We start from the raw sequence: 15,219 nt of genomic DNA, 5'->3' as shown, positions 1-15,219 counted from the left end.
CCTTAACTTTTACCTACATGTAATGAGGCTTTTATTTTACATCAGAGGTTAGGGAAAAAAAAAAAAAGCAAAACAACCCTTTGTGAATACAGACAAAGAAAATAATGGCAGAAGAATCTAAGAAGTGAAGCAGTAGGTTGTTTTAGTTTTTAGACCTTGAGGGATTGTTTTGAGAGGTGCTTTTTTTATGAACAAAACAACAGCAACAACTTGTTTTAGAAAGGTTGAGATTCATTGGGCTAGGAATTAAATGCCTGAAACTAGTTTTTCTTTGGCCTTGTGATTCTTCAGTGGACCCCAGTTTTGGAATCTGCAAAAGGCTTGAATCTTCAAGTTTTTGTATGTATTTTTTTTTTTTAATTCTTTGATCCTCTTGTAAGTTTTAGACTGCTATCTAGACACAGCAGTTAGCAACAGCAGTTTGTGGAAACAGTTAAATCATCAGTAAATAATTAACATTTACAATGCTATCACATTCATATTAGCAGTAGTTCTGCAATGATGCATTGCCTCATGTTTAGCTTATGCAGTCTATGAATACTAGGTATCGAGTTATGATTGTATAGGATATTACCTAAAGGAACTGCTGCAGTGGTGTACCAAAGGTCAGTTCTGTTCAGAGGTGGCTCTTTTATGTGAAGAGTGCCCCTGGAATTTCCACGATAGCAATGGTAATTGTGAAATAACTGATGATACCTTGAGTACAAGTGTGAACCACAGCTGAGAAAGCCATGCAAGATGCAGAGACGCTGTTAAAGGAAGTTCAAAAGCCTCTACGTTCAGACAAAAATAACTCTCTGCCTCACTGTAGTTACACTTTAAGTGAAGTCTGCTTAAATGCAAGGGAACGATTTTCTTTTCCTTGAGAAGAAAGAAACAGGTTTAAAAATTTACAGAGTAATTAGATTTTCCAGTTCCCTTGACCTACATTTATTGCCCAGATTAGAAACGGCAGCGTTCAATAACTTATGTTCTGGCAAGTTTTATGTAACTTTTTTTCCACTCTTGGTTTATTATGGTTAATAAAAATGAAATATTTGATGGAACTTTCAGTTCTCTACTTAACATTTAGTCAGGAGAGAAACATACACTTATTATTTTTTTTTCTCATGTCTGCAAATAGCACATCAAATCAATTATATGAAGGAAACTCATGCCTTTAGTTATCGTTTTGGACGATCATTTGTTCTGTCAGGGTTATAACATTTCTTTGCTATACAGCAGTTAAGCCAGCACAAAAATCCAAAAGTTCAGGAGCGAACAGTGTATTTAGAGAGCATCCCTCCAGTGCTGCATTGTGTGGCTTTTTGGAACAGTAAATCCTCATTCAGCTGCATTGTAGCCCAGTGAAAGGCTGCCTGCAGCTCTAGGCCCAGTCATCGTGTCAGCAGAGCTTACAATAGCGTTGAGGCTGGTGAGGTTAACCCGGCAGCCATACAGATTAGCATCTTTCCAAAAACCAGAAAAAAACCTTACACGTGTTTGAATATATATATGAAGGAGAAGAGAAGTGTTCATTGGTTTATTTCTCATTTGAGGTGATACAACAGAAGGGAATGCTCTGAGATTTCGTGCTGCTCTGTTGGTAGCTATGAGGAAGCAAATGAGAGCAGTGCCAGGCTAACTTCCCTGCAAAAAGAAAATGTCATATTTCTAATGATTTAGCAGTTACAAAGATGCTAGCATTAATCTTAAAATACTTTTAAGTGGCAAAAGCTTGCCAAACTGAATACACACTCTCTTCTGGTACACACTGAGCAGAAAGAACTAACTTTCAAAAACGGAACACGCTTCTCAATCATGCTTCTGCAAAAAGCAGTTTTTTCAGTATGCCCCAGTATCTTTTCCCTCAGAGGCAGGTCTTCACCTGCATTTGCTGTAAAATGAACTTTAAAGAGAAAAGGCAAACATGCTCACCAAAGGGTTGTATTCCCAATCCACAGGGCTCCCCTCTTTTCAGGTGAATCTACAGCACTGCTACAGCTGCCAACAAATATCTTCCTTAGGTTGTTCTTGTCAAACAAATTGCATGAGCTATATGCAATTATACTGTCTGCCAATCCAGCTTGATAATCATGCCTTTTATGAAAAAGTAGAGCTAGTGTTGCTTTGATGCCTGGGAGGAGCGACCCACAAGCACGTTTGCTTTCATATGTTCAGAGTACTGTACGCTTTTGCGTGTATTTCATGGGCTCAGGAAAAGTGGATTGTCATTGGTTTGGATTTGCTTAAAATTGAGCTTCTTTTAGCAAAACATAAAATGTAGTATTTTACACAACTATGTAGCATATTTTGTTGAACTTTTATGACAAAACCGGATTGATGATACTTCCCTAAAAGTACCTCAAGAGGACTTTTTAAGAGGACTTTTTTTTTTTATTATTTATTTATTTATTTATTTTAAAAAAAGATGCAAAATTCTTCTGTCTTTAATAGAGATGATCTGAAACCCTAAGAATTTTGCCAGGCTTCTTGAAACATGTAAGTATGAATTAAGATCATTGTGTGTTTCAGATTCTCTGTGAGTTTATTTAATTTTAAACCTGAGTTTAAGCCCTTTAGCTTGTAGGGCATTGTTAGTAGGATGTCCTAGTGTTTAATAAATGTCCTAGTGTTCATATATATTCTTCCTGTGAACAATGCATTTTATGATTGGACCTTTAGTATTTTCTCCTCCTTTGTTATTAATTCGTTGTTGTAACTCTCTTATTATTCAAATTTTGAGTTAATTTTGGTAGGAGACTATTCCTGCTGTAAGTAATCATTTGGGGAGACTTTATAACCTACTAATCATTGTTCAATGGTAAAGTTGTGCCTTATAATGATTGCAGTGAAATTTTGCTTTACCAGCCAACATTTAGAATTATTAGTGAGTTTCCATGAAGCTTGTAGTATTATAAGTAGACTCTACATTGACCCCCTTTCAGTTTCCTGAATATAATAGGGTAAAATATACTTATTTTTTTGGGGAGTTGATTTTCTTGTGAGAACAGGACTTCACTGACTCAAAGTTGAGGAAATACCTGAACTGTTTTGGAAGTCTACCTTTGGTTACCTGTGTTATCACTCCCACAGCTGCAGCAAGGCTGTACCAAAGATCAGCTGCTCCAAAGCCCTAGTTTAAGGTACAGAGGAGATCAGACTGGGAATTAGGTTCCCAAAAGATTGGCACATGTTCTGTTCGGTTACTTCCACATTGGAGTGTAGTCTCCAGCAAGGGGGTGAGTCAAAAAGTTGGTAATGGGATTACCTCAAAACCACGTGTTTCTTTCTGTATGCTAGAAGCCTGGTTTATGATAAGTCAGTGGTTGCGTTGTATTATTAACAGGTGCATCAAAATGGAAGGATAGGCTGCCATTTAGGCAATCTTCCTAATCTAACAGGAATCTGCTTGGCTAGACTTGCCACCCAGGTCCCACAGAATAGGTCATTTATTTATTATGTTTATTTAGGTATGTTTGTGTAGCTAGGTTACTGACTATTTTAGCCTGTCTATTTTTGATATGATGCTATATAAATCTAGAATAGTATTTAGTATGATAATGCCCATCTTTTTTCTGACTATGTAGTAAAAAAAATAAATAGGAACTTGTGGCAGAAAAAAATATTTATGAGGAGCAGTCCTAAATAGGAATGGAGACTGTTTTGTGTAGCTATGAGTTCAAGAAATCATAGAATGGTTTGGGTTGGAAAGGACCTTAAGGATCACCTGGTTCCAACCCCCGGTCATGGGCAGGGACACCTCCCACCAGACCAGGCTGCCCAAAGCCCCATCCAGCCTGGCCTTGAGCACCTCCAGGGATGGGGCAGCCACAGCTTCTCTGGGCAGCCTGTGCCAGGGCCTCACCACCCAGATATAAGTCACTGATGTGAATCCACTGACACCAAGTATTGATGTAGTGTTGTGTATTGTTTAACCTAATGATTTTGGTGTGGCATTTCCCTCTTCCCTCTTCTTTTTGTCCACATCTTGCTGACAGTAACTGAATACTAGAATCACAGAAATGTGGTGATCTTGGGGGTGGGATGCTATCACTCTGTAACAGGAAATGGTAATTCTATGTGAGAAGTTAACAGTGATTAGATTTTACTCTTGTATGTCTAGTTGGATTTGAAAGGTAAATCTTGGTAGTAGAGCGTAATGATTTCTTAGATGTTTGAACAATGTTTTGAGTGCTGTTACGTTGCAGGATCCAACCAGGTTATTGGAAAAAGTGATTAATGCAAAGGTGTGGTGGCAGAGAAAGCAATAAAAGAACCTGACTATTTCCCTTTGCTGTTTTCATCTGAAGTCTTCATTCCAAAATGTTGACTTTTGACCCTGATGTGTTTAGTCAGGCTTAACCTTTCTCTTATGAAGCACCCTTTAAAAAAACTGTGGGTGGAGAAGACTCATAATAAGCACCCCACCAATCTTTTTATCATAGTCATTATCATCTTTATCAACCCTTACAAAAGTGTAAGATTGATCATGGGTTACTTGAAGACACCTGAACATTCAAGCTGATCATACAGTACTTAAACTGTGTACAGGGGCTCTGCTGGGGTCAAAGCACAGATGTGTGCATATTTCCCTTTTGCATGTAGAGAAATGTGCAAGGGCACAAGTTTATGGGCTATCAGAAGATAAACATGCAAACTTGTGTGTTGATAGCAACAGGAAGTCACTATGGTGGCTCTGGATTTTAGATTAGTGATTTCCATGTGGTTGGGGTTCTTATGCTCAGCTTTTGAGCAGGTAGAGTGTGTTTTCCCTGTATGGTTACAATGAAATGGCATAAATATGGGGGATGGCATCTAACGAAAATGGTATTAGAGCTAGCTAGAAGAGCTAGGAGTCCGTCAACTTATCTATCTATCTATTTATTTTTTATTTATTTATTAAGAAAGGGAAATTTTATTGAAGGATTGCATTTATTTTGACAAACTGTTTCTGGAGAACTTTCCAGGTCCAGAGAGATAGAATTGATACTTGGGAAAGATCATCAGACTAGACAGAACTATAGAGCATTGAGACCAGTGAAGCTCTAAATTAGCAAGAGCTAGGTGGGGAGCTTCTAGTTGTTTCTCTTATCAATGGGACAGTGCTCTGAATGAGGTGCTTTTAATTATGGAACAATCCATATTTATTGTTTAAATTATTTAAATCGTATATTTTTATAAGTATCTGTGTAAAGTTGTCTATTTTTTCATAAGATTTTGTAAATCCTCATACTAGTTATATGAGGGGAGTCCTGTATACATATGCAGGTACATATACAGTCTTTAGAATGCATTTACTTGTGCAGACATTTTCTTGGTAAAAATTTAAAAAATCTCTCCTAAATTTTAGGAAGATAAATGAAAAAAATGTGGTGATATGGACTCAAAACAAGTTTTCCTCCTAGAGTTCCTCCCAAAGGTAGTAAGTTGGGTGTTAGTTATTCTACGTTATTACAACTACTGCTTGCTTCCAATAGAGGCTGAGTAAACGGTTTTATTGGACTATGTCCTAAGAGACAACAAATGTGGGTAACTTTAATTCAAAGCCTAGGGGTGTTTGATTCTGGAATACAACTCCTTATTGAGGTGTGCATTAACAGCTTCACTTCTTTCAGTTTAATGAGGTTCTGGTTTTACTATTCTTATGATGACAACTGTTAAAATAATGATGGGAGTGGCATTTAGTGTAAGTATGCTGTAAATTAATACCTCTTGCGTTGTTACTGCTTGTAAAGATGAATCACAATAACAGTTGGTTTGTCCATTGTTTTACTAAAGTTTGCCATTTCCTGAATTTGGGAACACGGCCAGCTCTTTCAGACTCCTCCACATAAAAAAATGTTCTTTATTGCAGTGATTAAGCCTTTCTTAGGAAGAGGAAAATCTTATTGATTTAGGATTTTTCTGATCTCTCTGTTGCTAGTATTGATAGACTATCTCTTCAGTCTGTAGCTTATGACATTGTGATTGTATTTTAATTGTATTTTCACTTATCTGAAGACTGCTTTTTTAGTAAACTTTTGCTATGGTACTTCATTTATTGCCTTATTAAATTAAATTAGTTCAACAAATTCCAAACCTTCATCATGCTTGTGCAAGCTTTAACTTTACTTCACTGACCTAATTAGATACAACTGTTCATACAAACTTAGTTGACTTATGTTATTATATTGTAGCTCCATGGTTGTCATAAGATTTCCTAAAACACTGTTTTCAGCTTTATCTTGAGTCCATTACTTGTGTGCATGGGAGTGCATGCAGATTTTCATAGGCAGTGCTGAGTCCATCTCATTCTCAATTGACCATGTGGGACTATTAAGAACTTGCAAAATTTCAGCAGTTATGCATCTTATCAGTACTAAGATTTAGTTTTAAAAGCTTCCTTTTCCACTGTGTTTAGAACCTGCATTTACTGAGATGAACAAGTAATATTTCTGACCAAATGAGTAGTATTTCTGATGAAATTAAAGTTGATCCTTCTGAGTGAGTGCTTAATATTTTTAAGTTTCAATAAAACATCTTTATTGTATATAAATTATAAATAATAATTATATACATTATTATATACAAAATTAATATTTTAAATTATTAATAATTATATAAATATTTACATGTATATAAATACTTGTATATATAATGTATATAAGAGAAATTTCTGATGATAGCAGTGCATCAGTGGAAATGTAAAACTTGCCACAAACAGCCTTTTTTGTTCTAATGGCAATAAAGGACCTGGTCTCTCTGGTTCATTGTTTATTGCACCTCCCTTCTGCTTGAATAGTAAAGACTCATCTTAGGAAGAAATGAAGGATACCATGGTCCTTAAATGTATATGTTTAGATTTTGCTCGTATTAGCAGGAAAGGTGTAAGAAAGACCCACTAAGGCAGCACTTGGCTATACATATTATCATTTTAATAGAAATGAGAATATTTCAGTCTAAATTAAGTTTGGAATAGGGTTTAGAATTTGACTGAGGATGAATCAAGTTTAGATGGTTAGAAGGTGTAGGCTTTGCAATTCATATCCTGATTATGGAAATGCTAAAAGACCAGTTGCATTTGCAGCTGCAAATTTGTCACTATTGAAGTGGTGACATGCCTTTTGAAATCATCTCTTAGAGTAAAGATGCCTCTTTTAGAATGTGGCTCTAAACAGATTTTGCAACTGGATACTCAGTTTGCAATTGGGTACTAGTTTTCCTCTGATAGTAAGACTAAAACTGTTGACTGAAGTGCAGATAATTTCAAGAGATGCATCATAAGTGGCATCAGAGTCCAGTAAAATAAATGAAACTGAACCCATAAAGTAAAACTCAGTAATATAAATGCTGAGTAATGATTTTTAGCTTTTATCCCCTCTTTCCTTTTCTGTTTTTCTCTGATTATCTCAATGACACTTCAAGGGAGAAAAAAAACAAGATTAAAAAAAGAAAAATGTTACCTGTCTGCATCAGTTTTGTGTCCTATTCATACCTGCTAGACGGACTTTTAACAAAGGTTTGGTAAAGTTCTTTGGGAATTCATATATATGAAAGTGACCCGAGTAAATCCAATTGTAGAACTGGGATTATGCTTTGTAAGTGTTCTGTGAGTACGGTATGTAAGCATTGCCCCACTATTAGGGATCATAAGGCTGTTTCATTCCCAAGCATTGCGGAATCGCAAACTCATTGTATTATGTGAACTCCAATTGTACGTTTTCCTGTTCAACAAAAGTGAAGCAGTCCCATTTAACTATAAAGTAATGTCTGCCATTCCATTTGTCCTCAACTGAACTCAATGTACAGGCCTCTTATATAATAAAAAGGAATGAATACAAAGAATGAACATGTCGTTCCAGTACTTTGCTGTACATATTTCAATTTTATGCTGACACTGCTTGTCCTAAACTGTTTTAAAATATAATGTGCATGCATAATACCAAGATGTTAGTTTATTTTAAGATAGGATAAGTTATTTTACCAACTTCTGCTACAATGATTTTGATTCACGCAAAGAAACTGTCTCTGTTTCATTTCTAAGGGACCGTATACTTCCACAGATGAAACCACGGAACTGCTCTCTTGGCAGATATTTTAAGAGATCTTACCTGCATATAGCTTTTGAATATTTGGCACCTTATGAGCTATAACTTGATGTACAATATATTACCTCGCAGTATTTCTGAGTGAATAGACTCAGTATTTTAAAATGCTAAATGCAGTTTCAAATGTAAAGTGATCTAAAGAAACTGTACCTTTAGGTATTCTCCTTTTGAGTAATGTTTTAGGAAGTAAACATTTAGGAGAAAAGTAGACAAATATATTACTCTGCACCTGAAGTCCAGCGTAAGACAACAATAGAAGTCAGATTTTGATGTGCTTGAAGACAACTCACTAGGTGGGCAGCAAAATTTGGATCACAGTCAGCAGTCTTTTCCTACTGTACTACCAGTGTAAACTGCAACCTGAAGTTGGGGGGGGGGGGGGGGGGAGAGAGAGAGAGGGGAAGACTGAAATATATTTAACTGCTTTTTTACATAAGCTAGAAAATGAACTTCTAAACTTATTTCACTTGAAGATGCAAGCTGGATGGGAATCCAGCTATTTAGATAATGTAATTTCATTGTCAGATCAATATGGAGTACCTGTTTTTGTGAATATAAATAGCAATTTATCTGTCCCAGATCCCATAAATTGTCAAATTAAATATTTTCTAGTCAATAACAGTGGCTGAAAAAGATCTGGATTAAGGCAGTGTGATTTAACACATAACACTATGAATATTTTGAATAAACTTTATAGTCAGGTGGCCACAGAGTATGTAATTCCTAAACAAGGCGTCCTATGGGGAGCAAGTTCTATGGTGCACAGCATATCCTAAGCCACAGCTGGGATCTCAAGCTGTCATCTCAGCTTGACTGGCTCACAAAGTTGGAATTATGCAGAAAAATGTTAAACAATACCTACCACACTTTTTAGTCCTTATGTCTAATCTGTGGTGGTTTGCAAAGGAGTTTATGCACTGGCAGGAATACGTTAAAATAGTTTTGTGGTAATGCAATGTATTTTGGAGGTTGTATTGCCCTTTTATACACCTGCAACCTCATCCCTTTATCAAGAGGAGACATTATGAAGTTTGAAGTTACAAATCTCTGATGCAGAATATGAGCCCCACAAAGTAAAGGTAGTTGTTCATCTTGAAGGGGGCACATTTGAATCCAAAACTCATCTTTAGGACAGAAGCAAGACAGTAAGCTCTTTACGTTAATAGGAACATGAGTTTTTCTGCCTGGAACAGAGCAATCAACCATTTCTTTAGCACTGAAAATGTTGAAAAGGACCCTGGGTTAAAAAGAACCAGTTCTAGTCCCCAGATCTGGTTCCCATGTACATTTTGCTAGGTGAAGAGCTGGTTGGATGGCTGGACTGAAAGTGTCCAGAGTTCATGCCAGTTGCTTGCTGGTCACCAGTGGCATTCCCTACAACTCAGTCTTGGTGCCAGTTGTTTTTAACATGTATCAGTGATCTGCATGAGGGGAACAAGTGACCCTCACTAAGCATGCATACAATACCAAGTTGGGTGGCACTGTTGATCTGGTTGAGGGCAGGAGGGCTTTGCAGAGGGATCTGCAAATGTGAGGAAATGATCTCAGGTTGTGCACAAGCAGGTTTAAAATAGATATTCGAAAGAATTTCTTTTTTGAGAGGGTGGTTAGGCATTGGAACAGGCTGCCTAGGGGGGTGGTGAAGTCCTCATCCCTGGAGGTACTTAAGAGGTGCATGGATAGGGCATATAGGGACATGGCTTAGTTATGAGACTTAGTGGGTCAGGTTGATGGTTGGACTTGATCTTGAAAGTCTTTTCCAACCTAGATGATTCTATGATCTGTATTTTGGAAGGGCTTTACTTAGCAAAGTTAATGTGGATATCTTATAAAAGTTTAAGTAAAATTAAGTGTTCTGTTCTCAACATATCTGTTTTCAGTAATGTGCCTTGCTATATTGGTGAAGATGAAGAAACGTAGAATAACTGAAATCAAGTCTGAAAATTCAATGTAAAAATAAATATTCTCTGTAATTAAAAAGTAAATTCCCATATGAGTAGACTGCTGTAGAATTTGTTACTTCAGGGCTTCTTATAACCTCCTTTGAAAAATTTCTTTTTTTTACAAGTACTCATGGAAACAGCAGAAGAGGAGGATCACTGACATATCTAATAGGATTATTTCTATGACTTCAGTGGTAATCTTACATAGAAGAGAGCTACAAATTGACTTAAGTAGTTTTGCAGACTCATGTTAACCAATGATGCTGATTCTACTAGTGAGGAAAAATTTCAAACATTTCAAGTATTTTTCAAACCATAACCCTGGCCAGATTGGCTTAAATAAATTCTAAATGATTATTTTTCAGTGGTTAAGTAAAACTATCAATTTTTGCTTTGTTTTGAAAAAAAAAAAACAAAATTTTCAAACTTTCTTTTAACAAGTCCCCGCCCCAGCTGTTCCAGTGGCAGGAACTACAATTCCCTGCTGCTGTGCAAAAGAGGACTCGAAATAGTTGCAAATTAACTTTTTTTTTTTTTTTTTAACCAAAATAATTTGAGAACAGTAGGTAGGCAGTGAGTTCTAGGCTGATCTGAAAGTAAGGCCAAGTGGAATTATAGAAAGAATTTCTGAAAACCAAAATAAGAGTGAGCATCAAGAAAAATAATGGAACATAAAGGGAAGGGAGGTATGGTGAAAGGGAAAGGTAGATATGAAGGGAAAAAAAAGAGAAAAAATATGTTTTTATGGTGCAGCCACAGCTAGTAAAAGTTATATTTCCTTTATCCATCTGGATTGAGATATAGCTTTTTTCATCAGTGAAGGCAGTTTGCTGCTTTCAGATCCCTGCTGCCAGCTACCATTTTGGGAACTTTGTTGCTTATGGTATTTGTGATATTTCCCCCTTAAGAAGGAGCCAACATTTTGTTCTAGTGATGACTGAACAGAAGAATGCCTCTGAAAATTTGCTTCATTTTTTTTTTTTATACACTTTGGGGGTTTTGTTACACAGAAGCCATCAGTAGAGATGCAGCAACAAAACAAATCTATTCAAAAGGGAGTAAATTCATTCTGTGCATTGTACATAAACAGGCTTAAAAGTGCATTGTCTTCAGGAAGAACATGAAGCATCAAGTTTTTGAGGGTGGTAGAAAAACAACATTAATTTCTCTTATTCATTAGTGACAAAAGAATATTTGCTTACCTGCAAGACAGACATGTCTGTTGTTATATCTGATATCTGTACTTTGTACAATATTTCTGTAGAAAACAAAGCAAGTATTGTCTGTATTGTTTTCTCAGACCATTGTTACTTGTTCTGATTTGTTTACAGTATTTTTGCTGTTGGTCAATGGCAAAGCCTGCAGACATAGACATTCCCGCGTTTGGGAATTTTCATACTAAAAGCATCGCTTTAAAAGCACAACACTGCAGATTACAATAACCTGCCCCGTATCAAACCACGCAATTCAAGTGCAAGTTCTGGAGTATCTCTTGTCATATCTTTTTCCATAATTAGCTTGCAGAGTGGAAAGCTCTTCTGGGGTGGGGAAGGTTTGGTTTCATTGCTGTCTTCTAGTTACCAGCTACAGGCTGTTTTAGATACGGAGTCAAAATGCCAAAATATGGTATAAAACCTTACAGTCCTGCCTTGGAGTAGAGGAATGGACTGGATGACATTTTAAGTCCTACTTTCTTGAGTCCTTGTTGTAGAAAGAAAGAACTTTTCTGATTCTTTGCCCTTGGGAACAGAGTAGTCCAACCAGTAGCTGTGTCTCATTTATACAAAAGGACATAAATTGTCAGTCAGCTGTCACTGCCAGAGAGCTGTGATGACAGTGTGGAATGTAAAAATAAGTGGTGTCTATGGTTGTTTGTCCATAAACCATGTAAAACCTTAAGGACTAAAAGTCTTATAAATACTGTTTATCATTTAGCACAGTTTTCTCTGTTGCCATAACAGGAAGAATTTCTGCTCCAAATCAGAGTTTCTTAGACTAAAACCTGTTATTGGAATGTATTTCTGCTAATACGCCGTAGAACAAGGGTCAGCATGTGCTAGCATTCTCCATTTCTCCATTTTCTTTGACCTTCATGATTTCTAGCACTTTTTTTTTTTTTTTTTAATGAATATCAGATCTTCATAATGCCAGCAAGGATGTCCTGTTGCCAGGCAAAAAAAAAAAAAAAAAAGCCAAAAAAAAAAAAAAGCCAGAAGGCAATAAATGTAATTGATGTATTTTTTTAACTCTTTTTACTCTTACAGAAACTTGCACTGAACGCAGGGTTTCAGAACAAGATGTGATATTTGTATATTTTGGTAATAGCTGACACATGATATTTGTCTTTTTCCTCAATCATATCCTTTCACAAATGGAGCTGAACACTAACAGAACGTAATTCTAAAGGAAGGCACCTTAAATACGGTTCTGCAGCTTCCATTGTGGTATTATAAATTGATGTGAACAAACTGCTTGACAGCCGTGGTGGCTATACCCAAGTTTATCCTAATGCATTTTGCATATAAAACAGCTGTTAAACATAACCCAAATGTGGAGCCTTAAGGCTAATTTTCAAAGATGTCCAAAGGAAAGAGAAGGAGAACTAGGAATTTCCTTAATATTGGGCTATGCTGTCAGAGTTTCTGGAAGAGTTATGATAATGTGGTTGTAACTAACCAGTGCTGTCACATATTGTTAAAACCCAAACATAATGATATATCTTTTTGTGCTGGTTCTGTTGTTATCTCCTTGCAAAAAGAACATGAATCATGCCTAAGAAGCACAGGTCTTGTTTTTTCCCCCTTTCTCTTGACAAGGTATTGAGTCAGAAACGGTATAGTAGAAAAGATTCTCCCTGCTCTTGGAAGGCAAAGACAGTAAAATCCAGTGACAGATGCCTGACAAACTCCTGCAAATCAGGAGCCCGATTCCCACTGAAATCAATAGGAATTGGGTGCCTAAGGGCACTCACAGCTTGCACTCCGGCTTGCACTTCTGGCTAGGCTGCATGACAATGTTATTGGGAGGAACCGCAGATGGATGGGATCAACCAGCACGTTTTGGGTTCCACTTCCATTCTCATGTTGGTGCTACCCATTGTTTGAAGGGCACTAGTCAGCCCTTGGACCACCATCAGCGATGAGTTTGCCGACAGCTCGTTCTTTGTGACAGTCAAGTTGAGCTTTCCATTGACAGTAGCCCAGAGCAAAGACTCCTTACTGTCTGTGTCATCTTTCCATATTTTAATTCCTACATCAGCCACAGATGTTTTGGTGTATGATGTATGTTGTTTCTCACTTTTTAACTTAAAAAGATCCTCTCTGTAACCAATAGCATGCATTAATTTTTAAGAAAGGCACGCTTTGGAGAGATGTTTGCTTCTTGGTTTTATTTTTATTTTTCATTTGATTTTTGTGTGCAGTTGTGTGCCGTTAAATCTAACTGTTCCCCTCTCTCCCATTAAAAAAAAAAAAAAAGAAAAAAGAAAAAAGAAAAAAAGAGAAAAGGCTTAAATCCTGAATTTGTGCAGTAGCATATTTTGTAGCTATGTCATGAGAGGTTTTTGTATTCTTTCCCTAGTTCTTTTTAACAAACCATAGCAAACATACATGCAATTTTTATCCACTGATTTTCCATACACATTACAGCACAATGATCTTACTTGTAAAGGGGACTATAGCAATGTTTTTCAGCCATGTACTGGAGATGGAGTCCTGGCTGATGTTGGTCTAATTATTCATACCTAGTTAGCAAGGTGGAAAAACACACTAGCCCTATCAGTGATGTAGCTGGGGGGTTCTGTGATGTAAAAATTCCAACTGGTTTTACTGCAGGGCTACTGAGAACCAGAGCTGTTGCAAAGGAGGGGTGACAGGCACTAGATCTTCCTCTCTGAGATGTGTCCCATCTTCTGCACGCACGTAGTTCACGTGTACTGAAATTACATGCAAAACATGCCCAGGCAGTATTTATATCTACTGTCACTACACTGTGCAAACGTAGCCATCAGTATTTTCTGAGCTGCAATTTGCCTGGAAGAATTTCTTGTGGTGCTGACTCACAAGGGGTTCTGCAGATGGAAGTTGTAAGCACAAGCTCCCAGCTTTTGCCTTCTACCTCAAAGTGGAAACTGAAGATGGAATTTGTGTATTAGCAGAAAAACAAAAACAAAAACAAAAAAAAAAAACACAAACCACAAACACCACCCTTGAGAACAGCCAGGGCTAGATTTAAAAGAAATTTAGTATACTGATGTGGATGTATGAAAGGTAATACAAAGGCAGTGGCTCTTCTGATAGTGCTGTTCTTCACGGGGATGTGTGCTCAGGGATAGGTGATAGGAAGGTGGCACTGCTATTCTGAAACTTCTTCCCTCTGCATCTGCAGGATAGCCTTTTGATTATTGCTTATAAAAGCATCAGGGCTGAAATTGAATAGAGGATGAAGATTCCAGAAATTCTAAGACATTTCAGGTGTTTTTTTGTTAGCCTCCATTCTCTCCTGGATGCTTGGATCACCGAAGGTGTTTCTTTATTTTATTTTATTTTATTTTATTTTATTTTATTTTATTTTATTTTATTTTATTTTATTTTGTTTGTTTAAAGACAATTTCTGGCTATGGCTTTATGTGTATATACGATGCTATGCTTTACCTTAAATACATACTTGCATTGCAATGTAAAATTACCCATAGCTATGATATAATATACTGCTTTCAGAAAAAGTTCAAGATTGTTGTATACATCAAAATGGAAAATTCATGTTGCCAGGCTAATAGAAGTTTCTCATGACTTATCTGCTTCCCCTCAAGTTTCAGTGTAATTTCAGTTCATGTAATTTCATGAGAGCATTAGGTTAGGTAATCAAAATGTGTCACAGTGAATATCTAGGATCTGTTGTTGGAAATCTTTGTTCACACTGATGTAGATTTAATTCCTGCACTGCTTCTCTGTTTTGTCTTCTCATTTACCTCTTTGCAATGTCCTTCCAACTGTGATTCATAGTTTCTAATAAAACCTCGCCTGCTTCCTAAAATTTATTGTTTCAAATAACCAAGAAGGCAAATTGCCCATTTTGGTATCTATGTGAGTGCAGAGCATTGATGACGGCTACCTGTGACTGTATCTACACTGCATGCAAAGGTGTGATGGCAACGTGTATAGATACTGCTTTGCAAATGTTGGTCCAACTAGCCTAGGTGACAGCAG

General features: G+C 36.8%; 1 long non-coding RNA gene across 1 annotated transcript in view; it reads left to right on the top strand.

The window, feature by feature from the left end:
* The first annotated feature begins 2,408 nt into the window (after window positions 1-2,408).
* LOC137850277 (uncharacterized) overlaps window positions 2,409-15,219 on the top strand; it is a 34,696-nt gene continuing 21,885 nt past the window's right edge. Inside the window, exon 1 of the long non-coding RNA XR_011092429.1 lies at window positions 2,409-2,481. This is a non-coding gene — a long non-coding RNA (uncharacterized lncRNA). The remainder of the gene's footprint in view (window positions 2,482-15,219) is intronic.

Source organism: Anas acuta, chromosome 1 (assembly GCF_963932015.1).
Source record: "Anas acuta chromosome 1, bAnaAcu1.1, whole genome shotgun sequence".
NCBI lineage: Eukaryota > Metazoa > Chordata > Aves > Anseriformes > Anatidae > Anas > Anas acuta.
The sequence above is the reverse complement of the archived record's forward strand: the minus strand, read 5'-3'. Positions and strand labels throughout refer to the sequence as shown.